At 40.4% G+C, this 26,613-nt stretch overlaps 1 long non-coding RNA gene across 1 annotated transcript in view; it reads left to right on the top strand.

Annotated features, from left to right (window-relative positions):
* The window catches only part of LOC133486854 (uncharacterized), a 148,992-nt gene that overhangs the window by 110,766 nt on the left and 11,613 nt on the right, over positions 1-26,613 (top strand). The window contains exon 3 of the long non-coding RNA XR_009791142.1: positions 20,598-20,766. This is a non-coding gene — a long non-coding RNA (uncharacterized LOC133486854). The remainder of the gene's footprint in view (positions 1-20,597; positions 20,767-26,613) is intronic.

Genomic DNA, 26,613 nt, shown 5'->3' on the forward strand with positions numbered 1-26,613 from the left:
TAGTAGTTAAGGCTGGCGCACACCGAGGACCGCCGCCGAACCCGACTGAGCTATGGCGCAGTGTGCCTGGTTTGGCAACTGTTTTCTTGAGGGGCCGATCGGTCGGCCACTGGTTTTGACATGATTCAAAATTATAATCTCCGTTGCAGGGTGTCCTCATGTCGCAGTTTACATTCAATCAAAATGCGCAGAAGCTTTCCCATCCGGTGAAATTACATTTCCGAGTTTGTGAGCCGTGCCGCCGCGTTGCCTCGGCTCAAGCCAAATAAATACTACTTCAAGCATTAAATGTTGTTTAACATCAATGCTAATCTATATTTACAATGTATAATTTGCCTGTTGATGAAAATGCATAGCTTGTGACCAGAATGTATACAAGGTAGAGCCCTCGCTCAGTACGATCAAAAATGAATGGAGCCGGCAGCTTCCTTGCCAATATCCACACTTTCCCTTTAATTCTCGCTAGCATCCTCTCTCTTTAACAACCGGCTTCTTCCTTAACTCTTAATCTACCTTTTTATACTGCTGTTCAGGGGCGTCCATATATACAATCACTATTTGGGATGGACATCTTGTTACATCTGCGTAGCCTACCCTTCCTCCGATGCAGGAGCCAATCATGTTGAAGTAGGGCGGGTCTTGCCGAGAAAGGGCGTGCCATTTCTTAGAATGTCTGTGAAATGGGATGTTCCCTTTCCGGGTGTTTCGTCCTTTGTAATTTGTTTTGTCTTTTGTAAAAGGGTTTCACGATTTGTTATATTGTTTTGCACTTCTAGGCCACCGTACCTGTGGCACTATGCTGCCTCTAACAGGTCAGCCTTGGTACTACTATGACATATCTGGTTTAGGGGAGGAGACTGGTTATAGTCTGAGGAGATTCTCATTATGCGTGGGGTCGCTCACATTTTAAAAATCAGTTAAGATGTGTGGACCCCGCATGACATTCAGACTCATAGCAAAAGGGTCGTGAGATTTTTAAAGGAAATATATATCTATCCTTACCCACAAAATCACAATGATTTTTCCATCATTTCAAAATACAACAAAAAATGGAATAAGCTTCACTTTCTATGTAGAATTGTACACACCAAAATATTCTAGAGTTTGTTGTATAATGAATCACAGTACCTATGCAACTAGGTTTTGTGCAAGTGTGTTTGTAGTTTGCCAAAGCACTAAACAAAAATCCATTCATCTTTACAGTCAATACTAATAATCTCCGATCTAAACATCAACGCACCGCCACGCAGCATCAGTGCGTCCTGTTCCAGGCAATAATCCCAAGTAAATCAGCCCAATTAGAAAAGCCGGCAAACAGACACTGCTGTACAGGTGGCGGTCTAACGCAGCATGGGTGCAAAGGCTGGTGGCACCCCCGCTGCCATGTTATTGGGATGAGACGCCAGCGCCTATGTCGTAATGATGGCTAAACGTGTGCTGCATTCACTTATGGTGGGAGATTGGCGAGATGGGGCGTGACCTTTGCTATATTGACCTGCTGGCTGCCTCCTGGTGGGCTCCAGCAACAACACAACAAGCTAAGAAATTATACCTGTGTGTGTGTGTGTGTGTGTGTGTGTGTTGGTGCGTGAGTGAGTAAGCTTGTGAATGTGTGTGTGTGTTTGAGCGTGGGTGCTAGTAACTGTATGTGTGTATATGCGTGTGTGTGTGTTTTGTTAAAAATGGGGGCAAGGTTGTGACAGACAGAGGTCTCACCTCACACTTTACGTCCCAAATGGATTGAAATATTTTTTCCCCCCAATTCTTGCTTTCCCAGTGCTGCCTAAAGCGGAATGAGCACTTGTGAGGATAATTAAAATTGATAGTAGAGAATGACAGTGGCCTGATTCGTCACTACAGCTGGAGCTCTCTGAAGACCCTTCCGAGCAAAGCTACACAGTTGCAGCACACACACTTGATTTGCGCCAATCTTTTCAGTCCCCCTTAATACTGAATTGAATTAAAGTGTGACACATTTTTCTTGGGACAGCAGGTTACTGTATGTTCTTCGGATGGAAAAGGTGCTCTCATGATGGCCCTTCATTGTGCTTAGATTGCTGTTAGAGACTGATCTTGAATAGAGTAGAATAGAATGAGTGTGCATTGAACACTTATGGACACAATCATTTAACAGGTTCAAAATTGTGTTTAATGGTACTTTGCCTTGTATAATAAGCAAAATCATACCAAAACTTGTGGACTGTGATACTTGTGTACCAGCCAAAACACCTCTTATATTTGCTTAATACTAGTGGTAACATGCACGGGCCACATTTAATGATTTCGTTCGATCAAGTTTTTATTTATTTACAGCCGAAGATTTTAGATTAACGGCACGGTGAGCGACTGGTTAGAGCGTCTGCCTCACAGTTCTGAGGACTGACGTTCAATCCCCGTCCCCGCCTGTGTGGAGTTTGCATGTTCTCCCCGTGCCTGCGTGGGTTTTCTCCGGGCACTCCGGTTTCCTCTCACATCCCAAAAACATGCATGGTAGATTAATTGAAGACTCTAAATTGCCCCTAGGTGTGAATGTGAGTGCGCATGGTTGTTTGTTTATTTGTGCCCTGCAATTGGCTGGTGACCAGTTCAGGGTGTACCCCGCCTCCTGCCCGATGACAGCTGGGATAGGCTCCAGCACGCCCGCGACCCTAGTGAGGAGAAGTGGCTCAGAAAATGGATGGATGGATGGATTTTAGATTAAGATTTTGGTTGTTTGAACAGAGCAGTTTTTTGAAGCAACGTCGTAAACTGTATTTAAGGAACGCTGTAAAATCTTCGACAGTAATCAGCAACAATAATCCTTTAATAAATCATTTATTAATTTATTATTTATTTATGTGCAGTTGAACATTTTACAATGGTCCTTAAAAAAAGTATTTGTTTATTTACAGTCAAAGGTTTCACAATGTTCCTTGAATAGAGCAATTACTGAAGTAAAGCTGTAAAATCTTTGTAATTAGTTACAATAGTCCTTTTAGAAAAGCATTTACTTATTTTCTATTTTTTTACAGTACAACATTTTACAATACGTTCCTTAAATATTTATTTATTTATTTGCAGTCCAACATTTTTTCCAATGTCCCTTGACGAGAGCATTATTTAAGAAACGTTGTAAAATGTTCAACTGTGACCATTTCACTCCCGATCGTTTTTGTTTTCGTTGTTTACATTTTAAAATGCTAAACTTAACCTACAATCAAATAATTCAAAAAAGTAGATTTTTTTTTGTTAGATAATTACTTTTATTGTTGACAAAAACATTTTTTCAAATGTTTTGACAAAATAAAAACACTAAACAAAAACAAAAACAATTTTTGTAAAACTAAGTAAATATAAGTAATTATGGCAGCAGCGCATTTTGACAATTTTTGTAAACATTTTGAATGTGAATGTGTTGTCAATTGTCTGTATTGACTTTTACAATTATGATGATTGAGTGCAGAAAATATAAGATTTAGGGCCAAGTTATGTGCCAATAAATTTGAAGTGTGACCTGTTTTGCAGCATGTGACACATCACAGCTGTTGGATTATTGGCGATGTGTGTCACTTGTCCTGAGTGGGACCAGCTTTCCTTCTATGATGGAAGAGTGTAGATGAGAAGAGCCTGTGGAAGATGAAGATCAAGACACGCAGGAGAATTAAGGTAGGGAGGAGGGGGAACGTTGAGGCCCTAAACTCCCACCAGGATCCTTCCAGAGATAAATATTGATTGTGGACAGTTTTAATTACTTCCTTAAATTGAGCAATTTTGGTTTTCCCAGTTGGCTCCCTGCGAAAATCCATGTACGATCCTCCATTGAGGGAGAAGGAGAAGGTTGAGCATGGCGTGCCATAAATCACAGCGGATACATAATTCATTGGAAGCTTGTGAAAAGGACAAGACAAGATGCTTTAGATCATTGAAAACAGCATTTCCACCACTCTTGCCATGTAGTCGGCTTGTGTGCTCAACATCTCATCTGAATGATGACGAATGATGTGCAGGCTTCTTCTCCTTTTTATCTCCCACTTGGATCCATTTCAAATACGAAGGAGTGGTCACAATCGAAAGGCCATTACGTTTTTACAGCGAGATGGAAGCGTTGCCCTGGTGTGGCCTACTAACTCTCACGTGCTTTTTGTCTATTCATCTTCTCAGGAAGCAATGTGGCAGCTTGGCTCCACAACACTCCAACTCAGCGACCCATTCTCTGATTAGCTGACAGGTTCCCGCTAAAAATATCCACCAATAAGCTCGTATGGGCCAAATTTCGAGGGTCGACCCGTCAATATTCCAGTGATGTTTCAAATGGCATTTCTTGCCCTAAAAAATGACCTTAAATAGCACTAACGAAACATTATTTTTTAAAAGAGCAGTGTGGGCAGTAAAATAGGTCATGTACTTTAGGAATTGTTTTTTGTGAATTTATTTTTTTAGGGAGGATTTTAGAGGCATTTGAAGTGCTCATTCCATGATTTTCAGAAAATTCTACAAAGATGGCGGCTACTTTTCACGTTGCTAATATACATTGATGAAAAAGTATTTGCCTCCTTCTCAAAATCCTTTCTTTTTTTTGTTTTTTTTTTTGCATATTTTTCCAAAGGCTTTTGGGAGCATATTCTATGGAAGGTGTGTGTCTCATTACCGCTGGCACAAATCTCACGGAGCATTTCATAAAAAGAACATCATACCAGAAGTCAAACATGGTGGTGGTAGTGTGTGTCTGGGGCTGCTTACTTCTTCAGGATCTGGACGACTTGCTGTGATTGATGGAACATATCATGGCCTAGAATTTGATTGAAATGCTGTGGCATGATCTTAAAAAGGCCGTTCATGTTCGAAAACCCTCCACTTGCTAAATTAAAACAATTACGCAAGATACAGTGGGCCAAAATATCTCAACAGAGATGTGGAAGACTCATTGCTAGTTACAGAAAATGCTTGATTTCAGTTGTTGCTGCTGAGGGTGGCCCAACGAGTCATTAGGTTTAATTTTTAATTACTTTTTCACACAGGGCCAAGTAGCTTCTTATTTTTTTCCTTAACATTTTTTTTTTTTTTTTTTTAAATCTTTCTGATATTTCCATTTGTTTGATGATTCTGGGCAAACGATGCAAAAAAAAAAAAAGAATTTGTGAAGGGGACCAATACTTTTTCACAGCACTATATGCTCGTGAGTATTTTCGTATGATCTGTGTGTATGCATCGCTACTCTATGTGTGTTGAAGTAGCAGTTATTTGAAGGTCTAACATTATTGTAAGCTAATTTCCAATAGCCCTTCTATAGTTTCTCATTCTACAAAAGTCACTGTAGTTTTCCTTTTATCTATTTTGTTTAATGTATCATTCTGACTGACGTGAGGCCATCAGCATTTGAAACCTTGTGATTTACAGTTTTTATCAGCAAAAAATGTACTTGCTTATGGCTTGACAATTGACATTGAAGCAGGATTGCAAAATTGCCACCTGGCAAGAGGTTTTTCTGTCCCTGACTGCAGTTCACTCCAGTTCATTCCAGTGCAGCTCTCAAGATACATTTCCCTGGCTTTGCGCAAATGCCTACTCTAAGAGTTCAGTGTTTTCATCAGTGGTGGTAGTAGCAGGACTTCCGTTGTGCGGTATGTCAAGAACAGATTCTCCTATCGATAGCGTAAATAATATTACATGTTGGAGCAGTGTGATGGCCCAAAAGCTTCTAAAACTGCAATCACCTTATGCTTACGGAATTTAACTTATGGTGGTTAGGTCTGTAACATTTCCCCACAATAAACGGGTTCACTGCAACCCTCAAAAATGGACTTTTCTACTAATGACACCTTTTTACTGGGAGCCAATTTGGAGTACCTTTTGTCATTTTCAACTGAACAGCAGCTTGCCTCTTCTTCTTTTGGCTAATGTGCAATGTGAAACTGGAGATTTAACATTCCCAGCCCCCCACCACCGCACACCCCTCCCTAGGGGACCCTTGCTCTTCATATCACCAAATGGATTGCTCGCTGGAATTGCACAATTCTGAGCAAGGCATCATCGCCTTGCATTGTGAAGACCTTGATGCTGACCTGTGCACGGAGGCGTGGGAGGGAGGATTGTTACAGTCTGTTTATCAGAGATGCCACCAACAATTGCCGTTAGAGTTGGGTTTTTTTTGGGGGGGGGGCAGTGTAGGTGACTAAAGCGCTGACCTTAATCCTGAAGGGTTGTGCTGTTATAAGCAGAGGTGCGTGTGGTCAGTCGGCCGTTTGTCCGTCCGTAACGCAATGCATACAGAGTGCGACATTAAATGTAGATAGATCCTCCGATTGTGTCTGCCTCACATGGGATTCAGGTGGGGTTTTTTTTTATTCAATAGAGATGCATAAGGAATAAACAGACCGGCTTGAGTGTAAGAAGAATGCAAACACAAGAGCTTTACTGAATGTTTGTGAGCTTGTTTTTGTCATATGAGGGGATCAGCATATACCAGTGCCGGGTCGTGTATTTGGTACCTGGGCCTTTAGTGGAGAATCACATGACCTAATCCACCTCTTAATAACATCGCGGTTATAAAACCATCAGTACAATACAAAAAAGTAATCTAACAGCACGCAACTGTGTCACATACATCATGTGGAGAAGTTAAAAATCAATACAGTGGTTTTCGATTTTTTTTCGAGATACGAGCAAGCGTTCAATCGATTTTTTTGCTTTGACTTGTGATCATAAATTTGAGCTACGTGCATTGTATGGTAGCACTGTCAGCTCAACAAGCTTCACAACAAGAAGCAATTTGTTTTCTTCAAAATTCTTTAAAAAGAGGCTTCAAGCTGTTTATTGCCACTCCCAGTTGAAGTTTACTGTCAAAGTAGACATAAAACAAAGCAATTTGCATGTGTATTTGAAAAAAACACATAGCTTTGCTTTAGATAAGTCCATTCCGCTTAATGACGATCTAAAGAATAGTATTGGTTTTGAGGTGTCATAACCCTTTAAGTGGCAAATATATAACACAAATGGTGGAGGAACACATGCAGGCAGATAATATAACAATACTCACAGACATACTGTATATTCTTTATCTCTCTACTCCCGCTTACTAAGGAGTTTTGACCGGCTCCACATATATCTGTATGTCCGTATTATACTAGCCCCAAGTGGCCAAGGTACGCACACCAGTAGAAGCAGCACAATGTCATTTGAACTGAGGCAAAAAAAGTGGCAAAAATGGTTTGTCACAAACCTTTATCTAAAGGCACCAATGTATTTATCTAATAACATCGAAAATGTGCATAAAATGCATCACTACTCACCAGATATGCTGATTATTAAATGTATTCATGTGTGCAAATCGCTTCAGAGAGGTTTTGCTAGTCGAACTTGGGTGTAACAAATTTTGCTCAGACTAACGAATGAGAGGATGGAAAAATGCTGATGTCATCGAGGGTCAGCGCTCTGGCCCTGCGCATGAGGTCGAATTTAAAATGATTGGTTATAGAAACAGTCCAATTTCTTGTATAGTTGAAATTACATGGGCCAGCACTACTGATTCTGAAGGTCTTGAGCAGTTTGGCTTGGCATGGCAAGGTATAGACATCCACATTCATTTACTGGAAGCAATGCAGCCAAGAGAAAACATTTAAATCAAGATCAAAAGAATAAGACTGTTGGGAATAGATTAATACAAAATCATTGAACAAATATTGAAATTTAGGGTCTTCACCACTGGCATATACAAATCAATAGTGTAAACACTTATTCTTAAACAAACTGGAATGAATAATTTGTCTTATTCATAAGCAGCATGTGATTACGCTGTTGCCTGATGCGCCAGACTGACAAGCCCATGTCAGAGTGGGTTGGGGGCTGTGTGGGGGGGCCCAGACAAGCCCCTCGTTCTGAGCGCTAATGGATGATTGGTGGCTGGATAGGAGGCCTCACTTCTCCCTTTCATCCCGGCTTGCTTTTGACCCGGCGAGCCAGCAGTAATGGGTCCGGCGGAGGGGTAATCATTTCACTCCCGATAAGTTGGAACACCTTGTTTTTTTTTATTTTGTTTTTTTTTTTTGACAGAGGGAGCTCCCACAGCCTCCACTTGGTTTATCACTACCCCTACAAAAAAAAAGAAAACTTCAAGAGGTTTTGCTCCTCTTGCCGAGCTCAAAGGCTCTATCAGCTTCTGCTCCCTCGCTCGCCTTTTATGTGCACATAAGCCGCTGAAAGAGGCGCAAAAATAAATAAACCGACTTCTATCTCTCAAATTGTGATCTTATGAATTGGATTGGGCCACTTTAAAAACACAATTTTTTATTTTCTCCTGTTTCCCCCTTTCTCACGTAACATCTGTGCTGATAAATGGCTCGGATTGATGGGCCGGCGTGTGTGCGCGTGATAAGGTGGTCACCTGAAGTGGCTGAGAACTTTCATGTAAGCCACTGTGGAAATTGTTTGGCCTTCTTCGCTTCAGGAAAATCCCCTATGTTTTGCTTGATTACATTTTGTTATGGTCCACCCTCCACCCCCCGCTCCCTCCCTTTCACACACCAACACACACACACACACAACTTCTTAAACCTGCCCAGATTACTATTTAATAGGGATGATATTGTGTCGGCTTTATTAGCCGTTTGCAGCTGTACCGTCGCTTCATTTAATAGCTCCGTCGGTTGTTAAAAGGATTACACAGCTGCCAGACCGCTGTGTACAGTGGGTCTCGGCTGGGAGGGGGCAAAAAGCTTGAAATGGGAATGGATGGGAAAATAATATGGTCAGGTTGGTCAGAAAGGTATGATCAGAGATGCAAAAATTTGCCTGCCAGATTCAAATTACCTGCTTCCCCCCTTGCCTCCTTTTTGTGATGTGACTCTGATTATTTCCCATTCCATATCTAAGTGACCTTTAGAAGGCCAGCGGCACAACCCAGAATTGATTAAATAAAATTGATCCCCATGCATTCAAAGGATATTAATTAGACATGGAAAACAATGGCATGAACACAAATAGCTCTTAACTCAAACGCGATAACAAATAAAACATTCAGGTGGATTTGAGGAAGTCCAATAACACATTTGCACCTCCCCATTAAGTTTTTTCCACAACTTAAGTCTGTCTGTCTGTCTGTTCTTCTCAAAACACTCATATCTCAAATCCTCTTTCCTTATTGAAATTAATGGAAATCCTATTAATTCATTACAGCCTACCCAAAAAACAAGTCCTACAGACAGCACTGCATTAAAAACCGGTATCGCTATGTAAAGCAGTGGTCCCCAACCTTTTTTGTACCATGGACCAGCTGTCAAGGTGTGGTGTGTGTGTGTGTGTGTGTGTGTGTGTGTGTGTGTGTGTGTGTGTATATATATATATATATATATATATATATATGTTTGGGTTGTGTTTGGTTTTGTTTCATGTTTTCCTGTGTTCCGTGTTTTTCATGTCTTGTGTGCTCATTTAGTTGTGTCCACCTGTTCTCATCAACCTTCTACCTTGTGTCAACCAATCAGCTCTCTCCAGCCACTCGTGTCTTGTTTGCCCTTGTTTTGGAAATTAAATATATATTTTTTTTTTTAGACTCCTGCACTCCTGCCTTGCTTCCCTGCTTCCCTGCACTTGGGTCCTCCACGTTTTTGCCTTGCCTTCCTCGCCTTCAAAAACCAATCGTGACAGCAGCAAAAATAAATTAACACGGCCTACTCAAAAACGAATGTTAAATGCATGAAAAATACAATTCACCATCACGCATAACGGATAACGGATCTTTTTCTTTGCGGTCGTAGGCTTTTCTGGCTCCTCAGGTGGTCTTTTTCCTTTTGTTTTTTACTAATATTTGCTAGTTTGCAGACTTATTTTTGTCTCGTTTCGTTCAAAAAGAACAAATCTTTTCAGTGAACGTAATGAACTGAATCAGTTTATGAAAGTATTCGTTCTTTGAGCTTGGCCGCCGCCATGAGCAAGTTGGCTTGGCGCGGAAACGAAACTGTTGCAGCGTACTGTACAGTCTTGACGTCTCAATTCCAATGGACAGCTGTTGCAGCGAAGAAGATCCGGTCATTTTTCAAAATAAAATACATTTGACACATGAAAAAGCAATACAACAGAAATTATATAAATTGGTCATTCCTTCTGTGCGGCCCTTTAACCAATGCCTCACGTCCACAGACCAGGGGTTGGGGACCACTGATGTAAAGGATCTTGCCACGGGGGCTCAGGAACACTTCAGAAAACCATTGTCAGTTAAGACAGTTCGTCGCTTAATCTACAAATACAAATTTAAATTCTACCATGCTAAGCAAAAGCCATATATCAATGACACCCATAAATGCCCCCGGTTTCTCTGGGCCCGAGCTCTTCAAAGTGGAAAAGTGTGCTATCATCAAATGAGTCCACATTTCCAATTGTTTTTTTGGGGGGGAATCATGGATGTGGAGTCACTGATGGTGTAGTGGTACACTTGCCTGACTTTGGTGCAGGCAGCGTGGGTTCAGTTCCCACTCAGTGACGGTGTGAATGTGAGTGTGAATGGTTGTCAGTGTCTATATGTGCCCTGCGACTGACTGGCGACCAGTTCAGGATGTAGTCCGCCTTTCGCCCGAAGTCAGCTGGGATAGGCTCCAGCGTCCCGCGACCCTAACCAGGATAAGCGGTGTTGAAAATGGATGGATGAATCATGGATGTGTCCTCCGAGCCAAAGAGGAAAAGGACCATCAGGATTGTTATTAACACAAAGTTCAAAAGCCAGCATCTGTGATGGTATGAGGGTGCGTTAGAGCCCATGGCATGGGTAACTTGCACATCTGTGTAGGCACCATTAATGCTGAAAGGTACATACAGGCTTTGGAGCAACAAATGCTGCCATCCAAGCAACATCTTTTTCAGGGATATCACTGCCTTTTTTAGCAAGACAATGCCAAGCCACAATCTGTGCATATTACAACAGCGTGGCTTCGTAGTAAGAGTGCTAGTACTAGACTGGCCTGCAAGCAGTCCAAATCTGTCTCCCTTGAAAATGTGTGACGCATTATAAAGTGCAAAATATGGCAACGGAGACCACAGACTGTTGAACAACTGAAGTTGTACATCAAGCAAGAAAGAGAGAGAATTCCACCTGCAAAGCTTCAACAATCAGTGTCCTCAATTCCCAAACGCTTATTGAGTGTTGATGAAAGGAAAGGTGATGTAACACCGTGGCAAACATGCCGCCTGTCCCACCTTTTTTGGAAAGTGTTGCAGGCATCAAATGAAAATGAGTGAATGTTTGCACACACAAAAGAAAATAATTCTCAGTTTGAACATTAAATGTCTTGTCTTTATAGTGTATTCAATTCAATATAGTTTGAAAAGGATTTGCAAATCGTCGTATTCCGTTTTTATTTACGGTTTTTTTTTCACAACGTCCCAACTTCATTGGAATTGGGCTTTGTATCTCTCATGATACAGGTGATTGGCAATGCCATAAATGGCATTACCAATATGATACCTAGTAAAACAGTATGCTATCCCCAATAATGCTACCATAAACAGGCTAAAACATTAATAGTTGTTATTATTGTAATTATTGCTCTTTAGGGGCAGCACGGTAGACTAGTGGTTAGCACCTCTGCCTCACAGTTCAGGGTTCAAATCCCACATTGCAGAAAGATTGAGCAAAGATAAATGGTAGAGGTCTGCTCTAATCTTACAATACCCAAATCCATTTGGGTTGTCACCTACTTGAATAGTAGTAAAAAAAAAAAAATCAATTTGTCCTGCCCAAACAAATTTGAGGAACCCTTCTCTCAAAGAAAATAAGGCAGATCAATGTAATGAATATGTTCCATATTTTTTCTTTCCACTTCCTATTAAATCATTGTCTCCCACTGAAAGAACAGATCAACACGATACGCTCCAGCTGGAGATCAATACCAGGCCAGACCGCCGATGTCATCGCGGAATGATGACGAGACGTCGTACTTTGACGGCAGCCGCCAGATAGGGAGCCTTCAATGGAGACACAACACGTGCTAAAGCTAACAGCTGTTAACTACGCAACGTGCAGCCTATGAACTGGCCCCCGTGTCAGTTAAATATTCCAGGAGGAATGTGTTCCAACCGGCCATACGTAAGGGCTGAGAAGCCTTTACACCAATATTGCTCTGAAAATTGGCAGCAGGAGAAGGAGGGACATGAGGGATGCTCCAGAGTGCTAACCTATCCCTCTCAGCCCCCCCTGGGAGCCACTTGGCTGGCTCTCATCCACATAATTATAATAAATTTGACATTTCATAGATAATATTGATTTCTTTATTTTAGCATTTCACCATAGGTGACAGTCCAGTGTCAAGAATGAAATTTCTATTGATCTTCCCCGCATTAATCCCTCATGTGTATGTGATCATTTTTATAAGACCTTTTACTGCACATAAATCAATATTTCATATTTTCAGCCACGCCAGAGGAGATGTCATATTTGTAAACTGCGTCTTGACACTAGCAATTCCTTTCTTGTTCGGCTGCAACTGTGCAAGACCAGTCAATTTGGGGTTGGCGGGGGCAGACGCAAGCGGGAGAGGAGGAGGGTGGGGGGGAGAATTTGTAGTCTGCGTCTCTGGCCTGGGAGGAGCTGCGATGTGTTCTGCAGCGCTGATGATGAAATATCATCTTTTGAATTCATTTGTTCTCGATGTGATGGCGTCTATTTGTAATGGAAATGAACAGGCAAATCCTTCAGATTGATCAGCTGAGCAATTTATAAGGAGTATTGAACATCTCGAGGAACAGTATGTTCATTTGCTTAATTTATACTTTAAATGGCTGATGTTTATCAATTAGACAAAGAGGTGGGTGCCACTTTTAACATGCAGCCTCAGACTTGAGCTTGTGCAGTGCTGTTGTCATGAATTGAAAACGGATAAAGTGATTCCGCTGTGACCGTAGACCTCAGTGCTGCCTGCCTGGCATGTTGTAGCACTAACGTGGTACTACAATGAAGCCTGCATCTCTAAATTCAGACTTGCCTATATACCGTAAAAACCCATAAAAAAATGATTGCTTAAAATATCTAAGCTAGAGTAGTGGCGCAAACTATGAACAATGATATAGCAGGGGTTCACTGGACATACAGTATTTACAGGGTGTTCCCAAAAACGCCTTTATTACATAGTCATTTGACAACAAAGTTTAATGGTAGTCTAATAGGTGAAGAATGACTTAAACAAGCAGTGGAAAAGGCATTTTATGTGTTAGAAAAGGATAAAAATAGGCTTTACTCGATCAGGATTTTTGGGGCCGGTCACCGATCAGCAAGTTTAAAAAACCAATAACCGATAATTAAAAATTAAAAAAAAGAAACGATAACCGATCACCGATCCGATCACAAGAAGGAGCAATGTGTCTATTTACGTGACTTGTTCATTTATTGTATATACTTGTGTACTATATACTAAGTATGTATCTTCAAAATTAAGACATTGGTTTAGGTCAAATCAACATTACAAGATGATAGAAATAATGGGTGCTATGTTACTGTAATAAAATTACTTTATTGCAATTAAAATACTTTAACTGTTAATGACATGCGTACTCTAACTTTCTCACTGTCCCGCCTATATGGACGGGTGTTGTCCAGACTGCGTCGGTTTGGCTTTTCTTGTTTTGTTTTTTTTTCGCCACGCTGCGTTGCTTGAACGCGGCATCCTCCTCCTTGTGTACATTCTTCAGGTGCCCGATCAAATTTGTTGTGTGGAAGCATTTAGATGGTGTTCCCCACGACGTACTTCAGTTGTGCACAGACTGCAAATAACTTACATGTTGTTTGTCTGGGACACCACAAAATAGTCCAACGTGTTTTTTCAGTAACAAGATTGAAAAATACATTATTGGCTGTCAGGTAATTACAGTACTACGCCACAAGACACATGACAAGGATAAAAATAACTAGCTTTTGGATTCATACACGACGGCGACATGGAGTAAATCGATGACGTGAATGATTGGATCGGCGAATTATGAAAGCCGATCAGCATTAGATGCTAATTATCGGCCGATACCGATCAAGCCAATCAGATCGATGTAAAATCTAATAAATAATACTCCGACTGGAAAGCAGATTTGGACATGACAGGGTAAAGGACAAATGTGTGTTGTGTTACAGGGTGTGCGCATGTTGAACATATATGAAGCATTTTGAAATCGGTTAAAAAAAATCCATTTTAATGTGTTGTTGGAATTTTTATAAGTAATAATAATAATAAAAATAATAATAATACATTTTATTTTGGGCACCTTACATGTCACTCAAGCTCACTTTACAGGATTAAAAGGACATACAATTAAGAAATACAAAAAATGAGGAATAAAATACAGAAAGGTAGTATAAAATACAAGCACCAATATAATACAAAAAAAAGTAGTTATGAACAAACCAAATATAATGAATATGTCTGTTTAAAGAGGTGTGTTTTTGGGTAAATCTTTTAACATGAAGCCCATTTAAATTTGTTCTCCTGGGACAGTGGTTCTCAAACTTTACCACTGAAAGAAATACTTGACTCTCCAAGTGCCACCAACATAAAGAAAAAATCCTAAAGTGTATATTTATTATTAATGTAAGCCACTGTATGTTTTTATACAGTTTGAACGATAACGTTACACTTAAATATAGGAAAATATTAATTATATCTATTAAAATGTATTGTACATAAAAGTCAAATATAAAATATACCTAAAAATGTTTGTTGACAAACAGATCTAGAAGATTGAGATGTAAATGTATTGTACTTAAAAGTTAAATACAACTGAACTGTACTGAACAAATTGATTGTACTGGATTTAAACAAAAAAAAAACATGTACACACTTTGATAATCACTGGCCTAGGATTGAATCATATTTCAAATTACATTTAAAAAAAAAAAATTTAAAAAAGGACCACCTGGGACTGTCAATGTCCACAGTGTGTGGGAATTTTCCCACTCCTGCAGGTCCAGCGCCGAGAGGAGTTGTCACCGGGAACGATTCCTTCTTCGGCAGAGAATTTAAATAAGATTTCTCCACTTGTGCCAGCGCCGCATATAACATGACAATAGGCATGGAGAATGCACGCGTGTTTGGTGAAAAATATGAGCGCCTGAATGGTGCAGACACCTGACCTTTTCCGAGTCTCCCTTAACATGTCCCTTCCATGCAATCAGTTTGAGAACGTTGCACAAGAAAGGCCAGTCCATTAAGAGAATATGCTAATTTTGCCATCTGCTCCTAATTGATGCCATTTTACCAAGTAAACAAGACTTCTGTCTACAATGGATGTGTTTCTGCCAGTTAAGGATATGTCAGATCAGCTTTTTCCTGTAATTTTCTCTCTGAGAGCTATTGGGGTGCCATTATTGCAAATTATAAGTCTCTCCTTTTAAAGAGGACCGCTTTTCTGGCGCAGGTGTTTTTTTCCCCTCTTCTTTCTTCCTCTCCTCCTTAACCCTCCGACTACCTGCTCAACCAATCACGAGAGCACATTAGCAAATAATCAGTTTTAGGGACCATACACTGAAAAAAAGCACTTAATTTTCGGTTGCAAATGATCAAAATGTGGTAAATCGACATAATTTTCCACTCTTTTTTGTCAAAAATAATGTAAGTTTAACACATTTTAATCATGTACAACTGATTCCCATTTGAATGAAGTAAATTCAAATACAGTGTATATGCCAGCTCAACCATTTGGTCGACCATGTTTTCAAAGGAAGGATTTGACATTTATAATACGTTTTATAGTTTTTAAATTATTGTACAGCTCAAATATGATGACTATGAAAATTGCCAATACTGTATATGGGCTATTACACTGAATCACTGCAATTTGCATGGTTTAGCTCTCAAAATAAACTTAACTCTTAATCTAATAATACACACATTTAACCACTCAAAATGTGTATTGAGCTATCTCAGGCAACTTAATTTTTTCATGCCAGTCTTTTGTACTGAAACTCCTCATTTGAGTAACAGAGAATGTAACAGGAAGGGGTTTTAAGCATAGAATTAGCAAATGCATGAAATATAGCCACATACAGTAGTATTTATGCTGATAGCATGCTGACACTAAGCACATTATAGTGATTCAACCAACATTGGTACTTTAAAGATATGTCATAGTTGTAATATCATTGAATATACAGAAAAATAAATACATAAACTTACTTTCCTTTTTCAAGTTTTAAAGTGTTTAAATTGAGGGGAACGAATACACTGTATATGACACAGGTGTTAAACTCAAGGCCCGGGGGCCACACCCGGCGCATCGCATCATTTTATGTGACCCGTGAAAGCAAATTATGTGCGTCAATCCCCATGGTTCTTGCTAATCTGCATCAAATTTTAAGATATTGCAAGTATTCTTTTCTTATCAAGCCCCTTTTTATAGTAACAATAGTTCAACTATTATTCTTGACTTCTGATTTCAAAAGTACTCATCCATCAGTTTGTTATGTATATCTAAACATATGACGAGGCGATTAAATATTTTTTACGGTTTCGCAGTTATAATAGCCGTAACTACAATTTGGCCTGTGACAAAAAATTGTTTGACACCACTGGTATATGATAATGGTCGAAATAGTCCCTATGGTAATATTTCAGATATTCTGCTATATTCCCATGCTTTGAAAAAAAAAAAAAAAACGCAGCAAAATAAAACAAATATATTATGTCCCCAAACCTTACAGCTGTGTATTTCTTTAATAAAAACAAAACTAACTGTTTTTGCCATTACTGTACAGCTCTTATTTACCATCAAGGGGCATCTAATAGGCATATTCAAGCAAAATAAAACTGTCTAATGGAAATGAAAATTAAATGCAATTTGTTGTAATGGTTGTTACAGGTTTAAAGGCCTTTTTCCCCCCTTCATGCCAGTTACTGCGGAATTTTCATCTGAGTATAAAGCTGTCAGTGTGTGACTGTTTGAGCCCGCCGACAGATCGGCGGCGGAAGTGTGAGTGAATGGCCCGCCGCCGCTGAGGTTTGTCAACGATGTCACCGCCACTCTGGCAGCTAACACAACATTGTCCCGCACACTCGGCAAGAGAGCGCCTGAACGCGTGCTCTGTCGACAGGGGTGTGATGTGTTATCTCCTCGCCCTCCATCCCATCCTTCAGTCCGTACCAGGGGCCGTGACTGAAGCTCTATGAGGACCCTCGATGCGCGCGCTTGCCTAGATTCATCTTCCCTGTCAGCCGTGTAATGCTGTATGAGGCGGCTCCTCCATTCAAGTAATGCTGATGAATCTGCTGTCCAGATGCCTTTTACTCCACTTTACGGCAACATAAGAAAGGTGGGGGGGGGGGGGGGGGGGGGGGGGGGGTGCTTGGTTAAGGGGGTGGTAGACCCATCACAATGAACCTTTAGCTCAGGCCATGCACGAGCATTTTTCTCCTCCTGCAAAATTGCTCTTTAGCGAAAAGGCTATCAAATTGAAGAGGAGGAGGAGGAAGGCGATGGGGTACCAGTGACATGATTCTCATGTCTATACTCCTGTGTTTGTATTTATCCCCTAAGACTGACGTTTGAAATATGTGTGAGTGGACCGACGGATATAATGTTGTGTGTGAATGGACAGGCACGGGTTTACCTAGTGTGTAAATGGAGAGACATTTACATTACGTGTGTATGTACAGTAAATGGTCAGAGATATTTACATTATGTGTTCATGACTTGAAAGACCTGAATGGATCGACAGATGTTTACGTTCTGTGTATTTCAATGCAAAGACAAATGTTTGCATTCTATGTGTATGCAAATGGATATACATATGTTTATATTATGTTTGAATGGATAGACAGATGTTAACATGTCTACATGAATAGTGAGACAGATGTGCATTGTGTGTGTATGTGAATGGGTAGACTGATGTTCGTGTGTGTCTGTGTTAATAGACTGAGTGATCATATCTTGAAATAATGTGATAAGTTCACATAACACGAAAAAGATTATCGCAAACTTGCCACAAAACGTTGTTAAATACCAACGGTAACAGCCTGTGCCTTGTGTGACGCTTGTATGAGTGTGTATGAGCACTAAACCACGCTGCCGTGCTTTAAAACTTAAGTTAGCAAAGTTAGAACGAGCTAACCCTTTGGCTAACACGGGTAATGTTTGTTCCAACATTCAAACATGGTGCACATGTAAAAAAAACTCTCAGGTTTAAATTTCAGGATACACTACAGTAATCATTTTCTTTAAATCAAATCTAAAGTATTAAATGTGACAGATCACTTCAATTTGTTTTTAGTTATACGGTGTTTATTTTTTCAATGTAGTCCTGTCTGAAATCTGTTGTGAAAAATCCTTCAAATCCTTTCTATACACATCCCCGGTTACATTTCCCCCTGGCTGCAGCCCCCCCGGATAGACCATCCAGACTGTGAGTGGCACTCGGTGTTAAAGTGTCTCTCAAGGAAAGGCTTGTTTAAAAGGCGTGAGCTGGCAGCGCCGCAGACCACTCAGCTGGCTGTCTAAACACCATCTCGCGTGTGACTGACAGTGACAGCAAGGCTACAACACACTGCTGTTTTCTTTTCAAACACTCTGCACCCTTCAACAAAGAAACTTTTACACCTGATTGTCACCCGCTCCTGCCTCAAAGCTCTTGAAACGATTCAATGCTGCAAGATGCCATTTCATTGTACCGCGTATAATCTATTCAAGCGTACGTAGAATTACGGTCTTTAAAAACAAAGCAAAGTTCTCATCTGTGATTTATTATGACTTCTTTGGAGACTGACCTTTCTAAATCCAATTTTTATATATATAAATTGCGCTCTGCCCCATGCAAGGGGACAAACACGAGTCATCAACGAGCAAAAGAAGACATTGTAAAATGTTGCAAAAGCTTCACAGCCCAAAATTAACAATGTGTATGGTTTTACCCAATTCAATTAAAGGCATATCTTCCTATTTTGCGGCGCACTTAGGAATGACAAAGCACGGCTGTAAATATTGATTTTTGTCGTGGCCCGTAACCAGGTAAACAATATGTATATGTATGTATTTGCCGGGCGAATTGAATCAAAATACACATATTGCATTGAGGTTCTTGGACGACAGACGGTAATTGAATTTGGCAGTCAAGAATTCAGTTAAAGAGTCAAAGACCTTTGCTCTGCTGCTGGACAAAATCATTCTGATGTCCTGAGGTACAGATACTAATGCCCCGCTTTCTTTACTATTGCTAGTCCCCCCGCGGGAAATATTTTTCAATTCATATATTCAGTCACCGCAGCACGGTGGAGCATTTGGTTGGCCTGTCTGGCTCTCAGTCAGGAGATCTATGTGGGATTCTCTGTATTCAGGAACACAAACGGTGCAGCAACATGAAAAACGAATATTGCTATAGCTTACTGAGTCACAGAATCTCTTCATGTTTGTGTTCCTGACTGTGTTATTCTGCCCCTCAGTGGTCAAGTTGCACACACCAAGAGCTGCAATGAATTAATTACTATATATATTTATAAAGTACAATATTATAGAGTGCTCATTTTCTTATTAAAAAAACACATAGAAAATGTTGGGGTTTTTTGGGGGGTGCTGGAACGGATTAATGGCATTTCTGTTCATTTCAATGGGAGAGGTGATGTGAGATACCAATATTTTGAGTTAGGAGGGTGGTCACTGAATGAATTAGACTCATATCTCAAGGAGGCACCACTGTACTTTGAAAACAGTAATCCCTCTTTTATCGTGGGGGTTAGGTTGCGGACCACTCGCACAATAGGTGAAATCAGGGAAGTAGTGACCATATTTATTTATTTTTTTGATTATTTATATGTATTTTGTATGAACCTGCCTAGACTCTTATTTATCTTACTCTTATAAACACTTTATATACTATTAAACATATAGTATTGGAGAATAGTGCTGTGCACGATGTACAAGTTATTCCTTGTAACATGTATTTTAATCTAATGTGTGTTTTCCTTTTTACAGTTGAATAGTTTTAGACTAGCATTTACTATGACAGTTATTTTCTGTGAAGATACTTGCACTTTTACTCAAGTAACATTTTAGGTACTTTATACAAGACTGATATTTATATTTTTCATTTCCGCGTTGTCACTGCCCAGTGTTGGTGCTTCTGGAGTCACTTACTGTACGTGCTATTTGGAGTCTGCACATGCGGGCTGTTTCATGTGTTCCGTCAATACGAAAACATCATGTCGAATATGCCTCACTTGAATTGTAAATGGGAATAGCATTCAGTCCGAATTTGGCACTTGGACCTGCAGTGTAAATCCAGCCAAAATGATGTAGAATTATCTGAGGACCAGTCCAAGATTGCATCCAACCTTAATGACCACTAGCATTAGCATTGTAGCATAGAGGCATCCAAACGAATGACAGCAATGCTCATAGATTAATAGCCATTAATTCTCCTTTTGACTGTATTTGATGCTTAAACACATGACCCCCGCTTCCTCCTCCTCTCAGCAGACCTCTTGTCCCCCCAAGTTCGATTGTGCCCCCCTAATAAAGGCATTCTTCTCAAGCATTTCATGCATTCTGATGAATCAAATTCGAAGGCCGCTGACTTAGATAGATTGGGGCAAGTAATTAGAGAATTCTCAATGCCTTCCTCTGTGCCACTCATTTACCAGAGGCTTTGTTATCCACCTTTCTAGGTTCTGCATGGCATGAGGCGGCGCGCGTGTGTGTGTTGGCGTAACTTTCCCCTTGCTGAATTTCTCGCGTATGTCAGCGGAGAGACACAAGCCAGACCGTTCCTTGTCAGTCGGGCCGTGCGACGGACAAGCACAGTGGGACGACCGCTAATTGGATCAACTTGGGATGGTAAGTACCCACCCGTGTGTGTGTGTGTGTGTGTGTGTGTGTGTCATTCACATGCTCGAACAAGGAGATGGGCTGACACCAAGAGACAAGACACACTGGACCCGAGTGCCCCCTTACAAGACCCTCACCCGCCCTGTACCCCGCGACATCATGACCCCGCCCTCTGCCCCCTCACCCTTACTCTCTCATATCACACTCAATGCTGGTATACAACACCGTGTTCCTGTTCCTGACTCACTGCTCTCCATCCATGTCAGCTCTGCAGCCGCTTATGTTCTGTGTGTGCGTGTGTGAGTGGGTGTGTGCAGATTAGGATTGATTAATTTTACACTGTGTGAAAATCCATTTATTACAGTAGTAACTGAAAAACGAGCTATAAGAAAGTAGATTGTATTTAACCCTTGTGAGATGATTTTACTATTTTAATCACTTTATTATGTTTTTAATAATTATCTATAACTTTTTTATTATTATCACTGCCTTTCTAATTGTCTTTGAGACATTACATGGTTGTTCTGCCTTATTGTGAGGTTAAGTTACCAAAATAGATATTGGCTTTAAGATAAAATTCCACAATTTTTTCCAAAAAATCCTATTTCCAATTTAGTCGATATTGTTCCTCCTTCAATAAAAAAGCAAATGAAATTAGATTATTCAAAACTTGCAGAATGTGGCCCTTAAAACACAACCCTGAATACAAGAAAAAAAAAAAAAAAATCGAAGTGGCCCCAAAAAACAATTCATCGGCTAAATCAATTAATCACCCAACCCTAAGTTAAAAACAAGATAACAATTGTAAAATAATAATAAACAAATAATTTGAAAGCAAATGATAAAAAATGTTGTTTTTTTTAAATACACAAAATGACAGAGATAGTGTAAGGTTTACAGTATGCCACAGCTGTCACAAAATGAGCAGCACTGGTAATTAGTCATCACTTTTTTTAAGATTCTGTAATGGTTACTACACCAGTATGTAGACATTCTTTAATCAAAATGATATTTTAATATAATACTAGTAACTGAAAAACCAGGAATAAGAAAGTAGATTGTATTTAACCGTTGTTAGATGATTTTACTTTTACCAGAGCCCATAATTATTATCATCCATAAATACACAAAAGAGTAAATTAAATTTATATTTCTTGATTGAGAGTTTTTTAATTGCATTCCTGGAGTTAAAAAATGTTATACTTGATTCATTAATTTAAGTATAAAAAGGTGAATTCACTTTGACATTTTCTCAGTGCTAGGTTGATGGATACCACAAAACAATATACTAAAAATATGTTGAATTAATTTATTAACACAGTTTCTTCACTGCATGACAAGACTCATAACTCAAAACATTCATATCTTAAATTGTTCTTCCCAGTGAGATAAATGCAGATGCGATGAATCCGTTCCAGCCTCCCCAAAGGACACCAACAAAGGTTTTTGTAACGTGTTTTTAAAAACGGCACTCTACAGTATTTTACTTCATAAATACATACGGTAACATAATTTAATAGCATTTCAAGCATGAATCAGTTTGTGCCTCACGATAGTTCCATTGGCATTGTGCTGCTCATTCTGGTGTGTGCAGCTTGGCTACCAGGGGGCAGTATAACTCATAAAGACATACTACAGATACATTTGATGAGGAAATGCAGAAGAAAACCATTGGAAAAAAGATGCAGTTATTTGAATTGAGGATGAAAAATATATGCCTGTGAATCTTGTTGTATGATCTGACTGAATATGTTGCTACTGCTGCGTTCAAATATATCTAATATTGTTTAAAGGTTTATAACCACAGTGACATCGATTGCCTGTGGCGTTTCGAATTGTATGTTAGCCTTAAGCTAGCTGCCACTGTATGAGGCAATGTTACTGTTGTAAATTCGACAGTCAGGATGAAGGACATGCATTAGCCTTATTTGGAAATTATATGCAGTGATTTCTGCATGCACCTCGAGTGCTATATTTCCCAAGAAACATACTTATTAAAGGTAATATGACACAGTCAGTCAGCGGAATGAACAAGAGTGACAACTCAATGCACATCTGTGTACCTTGCAATCATTTTGCTAGTGCAGCTCCTGGCAGCTGCGCTTCCTCCTCATCTAGCAGATCCCACCTTTGGCATTTTTCTTCCTTTCCGGGCACCCCACCCTCCCCCCATCCCAAAGCAGCCTGACACAGTTCACTTTTCTTCTTTTATAGGGATGAATGAAGATGGAGAGCAAAGCGGTACGGAGCTTTGATTCATGGGCGGCGGGAATTTTGTGGCTTTTCTCGGCTGCTCACCTGACAGCCGGGCTCCTCGCAGCCGTTAACGGGGAAGCCGTCAAAAGCGTCAGGAATTGCTGATTATTGCGCTAAATATTGATCTCTCGCCACACGTGTGTCAAAATTCCTCCGACACGCTTTAATTAGAATCCCCGCCCTCCCTTTCTTGCCATACACGAAGTAACGGAATATATTAAAGCACTTGAGGAGTGCGGGGCTGGGGGGTAATTGTGACCTCTTGTCTTGCCTCTTCCCTCCTGAGTTTTGAGATGACTCCCGACTGTCTGTCTAATGTGGCCAGCCTTTGTGATAATAGGACTTATTTTCTTTCCTCGTTTTATCGCAGCGGGATGGCCTCAACTCCTGCTCTCATCTCCATGCGCTACACTATATACATACAGTAGACCTTTACTCACTTTCTTCCCTTTATAGTCATTCTTTAGAATTATGATGCATAGGTTGTCATGAGAATTTTTTTGCGCAAATTTAACACATCACTATGGAAAGCTGTTTGAGCATTTATTTCATATCCTTGATATCCAGCTTAAAGAGGAGCTGCCAACAGTTTATGTGCTACAACTAGTCTAAACATGGTATTCTGATTAATAATTAAACAGATTAATTCATCAATTTTCATCCTTTTTAAGGGGCCGCTATGTTGGTTTATGACACGATGGTTTGAGCAAAACTTTCGCAAATTTGGGTTCAAACCCTCATGTCATCAACCCGTAGTTATGTTAGTTATCGCATTATACATGGTGAGTCCGCTACGTGTTTTCCGGGTTTGGTCACGTGACGCTCGCAACGCAAGCGTGACAGCAGAGGGTGATATGCAGTAGCCCAACATCGTGGCCCCCTGAGATAGATGAAAATTGATGAATTCATTTAATTCTTATTTACTCCATATCTGTGGGATGATTTGATGCCCGGTTTTCACATATGGACATATGGAATGTAATATATTTTACATCCACCACGCATGTCCGTGGAGCTCACATATCTGTCTGCCTGTCCTCCGAACAAATTCACCAAAATCGCTTTAGACCAACTTGGTCCAAAGTGAGACGTGGTCTCAGCAGGTGTACGTTTACAAATAAACACCACCAAACTGTCACGCCGCCGGGCATATCACCAAGGGCACATCCTCGATGCGCCAAAGCGGCCAGTTTGGCGCGGGCCGGTCTTCCAAATTTTCAAACACGCAGTGAGCCTTGTGCTTGCACGAAAATCAAGATACGGCAGTTTTTGCGTTCCCCACAGGTGTACCGTCTACCAAAATAGAGCCCTAGATGTGCGCTAGTAGAATTTTATGTCACAAATACTAGTAGTACATAGTTGTCTACTAGGGCACAGTTTTTCCCTACAAGTAAAATGTACTAGTATGACAATGTTGTCCTATTAGTGTGCAGATAAGCAAGGATGAGATGGATATCAAGAGCATGGAATAAACAGAAAAGAAGTAGATGATGCAGCATATTAGATACAGCTCTTAACTCAATATCTGTGCATTATGCAAGTGGGTCAGGGTATATGTTTTTTTTTCTTTTATATTATACAGTATGTATTTTTTTCTATCGTCTTCACTTTTGTCCTTCCTCTCCACTCCGCCTGGACAATCTTTGTCCAAGAGGCGCCTGATGTCATTTGAGGTGGCCGGCAGGCTCGGCTTGCAGCATCCTTCAGGAGAAAGTGGAGTGCCACGGTGCCTTTTTCTATTTGTTTGTTTCATGCTACACTGCACCAGCCGCTGACCTGTGCTCGCCACCAGGGAGGCTGTAGATCCATGCAATCAAAAGACGGCTGGAAATTAACACACAGCAGAGCTAGTGTGACGCGAATGTCCGTTTTATTTTCTTGGCCTATTCAACTTTATATTTATTATGTATTATCTTAACTTATGCTACACGTTAACCGGTGGTGTGAGATGTGCATAGATGCATAGATCATTTTACACTTGAGACTATGTGAGTCCCCGGATGCACATGTCATGGAAACAATGAGTGCAACTTATCATCACGGAATAGAGATACAGTAATCCTCCCCTACATCGCGGTTCTTGTTTCATGGTTCCACTATATTGCAGATTTGTATTACAGTTGTTACTCTTTAATCTTTTATACTGTTTGTACAATATTTTTGTGTTATCCATTGCTCTTGCTCTCTATGAATATATTATGTCTTTAGTTTTAAATACATTCCAAAAAATATTTGTTGTTATTTGGGCAAGGATGGAACCGATTAATGGCATTTCCAATCATCCATCCATCCATCCATTTTCTGAACCGCTTCTCCTCACTAGGGTCGCGGGCATGCTGGAGCCTATCCCAGCTATCATCGGGCAGGAGGCGGGGTACACCCTGAACTGGTTGCCAGCCAATCGCAGGGCACACATAAACAAACAACCATTCGCACACACATTCACACTTACGGGCAATTTAGAGTTTTCAATTATCCTACCTGGCATGTTTTTGGGATGTGGGAGGAAACCGGAGTGCCCGGAGAAAACCCACACAGGCACGGGGAGAATATGCTAACTCCACACAGGCGGGGCCGGGGATTGAACCCAGGTCCTCAGAACTGTGAGGCTGACGCTCTAGTCACCGTGCCGCCTCGTTTCCAATCATTGCAAGATTATTTTAGATACAAGCTTGTTCATGGAACAAATTACACTCACATCTTAAAGCACCACTATGAATGTATTCATAATAATTTTTGGGAAAATTTAAGATCAAACTGTTTTTGATATAATACATTTTAAAGCATAATAAAATAAAGTTGAAAAGAATGAGATTACCTTACAAGCAAGTCCAAATATCAAAGGCAGCTTTCAGTACAATGCAGTGGTTCCCAAACTTTCTCTGCTGGGCCCCCCTTTGGTTCCTATGACATTTTTGCACACCCCACACACACACCAAAAAAATAAATAAAAAATAAACAAGACACACATACACATTTTGTTTTCAGTGTCCATTGCAGTTTATTTCATGCTTTCTAATGAATAGAAACATCGACATTTTTTGAATAAATAAAACTGAAGTGAGGCGGCACGGTGGACGACTCGTTAGAGCGTCTGCCTCACAGTTCTGAGGACCGGAGTTCAATCCCCGACCCCGCCTGTGTGGAGCTCGCATGTTCTCCCCGTGCCTGTGTGGGTTTTCTCCGGGAACGCCGGTTTTCTCCCACATCCCAAAAACATGCATGCGAGGTTAATTGAAGACTCTAAATTGCCCGTAGGTATGAATGTGAGTGTGAATGGTTGTTTGTTTGTAACCGGTTCAGGGTGTACCCCGCCTCCTGCCCGATGATAGCTGGGATAGGCTCCAGCACTCCCGTGACCCTTGTGAGGAGAAGCGGCTCAGAAAATGGATGGATGGATGAATAGTGAACTGCCATAAACTGCATGTTGTAATAAGTGTAACTGTTTTCAAACACCTTAACTGTGTAATTATGTTCAGTGTAACAGGTTTCTTTTTCTTAATATTCAACATTGCTATTAATGCAATTCTTTCATTTATTCATACGTCCCGTGCCCCGCGCCCCCCTGCAATTGCTCTGCGGCCCCAACTTTGGGCAGCA

This window comes from Phyllopteryx taeniolatus, chromosome 12 (assembly GCF_024500385.1).
Source record: "Phyllopteryx taeniolatus isolate TA_2022b chromosome 12, UOR_Ptae_1.2, whole genome shotgun sequence".
NCBI lineage: Eukaryota > Metazoa > Chordata > Actinopteri > Syngnathiformes > Syngnathidae > Phyllopteryx > Phyllopteryx taeniolatus.